The sequence below is a fragment of the Sinocyclocheilus anshuiensis genome, unplaced genomic scaffold, assembly GCF_001515605.1.
Source record: "Sinocyclocheilus anshuiensis isolate Anshui unplaced genomic scaffold, SAMN03320099.WGS_v1.1 scaffold1225, whole genome shotgun sequence".
Taxonomy (NCBI): domain Eukaryota; kingdom Metazoa; phylum Chordata; class Actinopteri; order Cypriniformes; family Cyprinidae; genus Sinocyclocheilus; species Sinocyclocheilus anshuiensis.
In genome coordinates this window covers 9,476-11,394 of record NW_015552623.1, presented here as the reverse complement: position 1 = coordinate 11,394, position 1,919 = coordinate 9,476, and positions in this window count along the sequence as shown.

The following is a 1,919-nucleotide window of genomic DNA, read 5'->3' as shown; positions in this document are numbered from 1 at the left end:
TAAAGTGGCCCACATATGATGCCACAAATGTGGCCCAGTTATCCTAAAGTGTATCTGGGCCAGTTTTGGCAAAGATATGGCATGGTAAGCACTGGCTAATGTGGCTGTGAGTCTAATGTGGCCAGCATATGATGCCACAAATGTGGCCCAGTTATCCTAAAGTGTATCTGGGCCAGTTTTGGCAAAGATATGGCACAGTGAGCACTGGCTAATGTAGCTGTGAGCCTAAAGTGGCCTACATATGATGCCACAGATATGGCCCAGTTATTAAAATCGTATCTGGCCCAGTTTTGGCAAAGATATGGCATGGTAAGCACTGGCTAATGTGGCTGTGAGCCTAAAGTGGCCCGCATATGATGCCACAACTGTGGCCCAGTTATCCTCAAACGTATCTGGGCCAGTTTTGGCAAAGATATGGCACAGTAAGCACTGGCTAATGTGGTTGTGAGTCTTAAGTGCCCCACATATGATGCCACAAATGTGGCCCAGTTATCCTAAAGCGTATTTGGGCCAGTTTTGGCAAATATATGGCACAGTAAGCACTGGCTAATGTGGCTGTGAGCCTAAGGTGGCCCGCATATAATGATACCAATGTGGCCCAGTTATCCTGGGCCACATTGGTATCGGGGAAGTCGTGGCCTAATGGTTAGAGAGTCGGACTCGTAACCCAAAGGCCACAAATATGGCCCAGTTATCCTAAACCAGGGTTCCTCAATAGGCGGCCAGCGGGCCACATCCGACCCGTGAGAGAAAAAAGTTTGGCCCGCGCTAATTTCAAATAATGTGGCATCGAAAATTCAAACGCAGCATCAGAAAGCTACATTAACTTACATCAAGAGAGACAAGATTTAGTTGTTTCCTTAACGGTCCTCTTTGTTGTCTTTTAATACACATATGTATTTCAGAGTCAGTAAGACACTTTGAATCACAAAATGATTCATAAACATGTTGGAAAAATATGATACACACTGTATAGATACTTAAATCAAATAAATAAATTAATAAATAATGATAGTAACCTTACCCAAATGTACAGAAATGCCCTAATTCTTACTCACAACTGGCCTGAATTCAGGTAAGTATCTCAGGTAAACAACTCAAGTGAGTATTTCAGGTAAGTGATACATGAGTAAACTTTTCTATGATATACTGTAAGTGTCTTAAAATTATTAATAAAATAATCAATTGAAACAAATTATTTGGACATTAAAACATGTAAATTACAGTTTGGTATGAAATTTTATTAATTTAACTAACCTTGAGATTAAATGAGAGAGAGAGAGACAAGAGATTTAGTCGTTTCCTTAACGGTCCTCTTTGTTGTCTGAGGATGCGCTGCAATCGTCTTGGTAACTCTACTCTCTCAACTGCCACCCAGAATTCAGAAAATGCAGCTGAACTATTCAGTGCAAACTCATCATATATTTAAGTATTTAAAATAAAACTTATATATACATGTAAATAGAAATGAACTTATGTAAATAAAAAATTAAATATATACAAATAATTTAATTTGTGACCCAAACTATATGTAGGGTGGTCACACTCTCCCCAACAAAGAGGCTAATGCCTCCAAATATTCTTTAAATAACCATATTAACTTGTTGGTTCCTTTTATCTCTCAATAGGCATATATGGGGAAATTTAATGGTGTCATTGTCTGGTATGGTATGAAAGGAGCAGGTATGTAGAATGATGGCATGTATGTTGGTGTTGGAGAAGTGTAGTATTGTGAATAACTGCTTGCTGGCATGGCTGGTGTCCCATAAAACCCTAAAGTGTTAACTGCTGTGTGTGTCTGTAATGATGGCTGACCTAAATGTGAGTAGGTGAGTCTCTGTGCTGGTCTTTGATGTCTTGTAGATCTTCTGGGTTGTATTGAAGGGGGATTTTGTGTAGTTGTGTGTGATTTAGTTAGG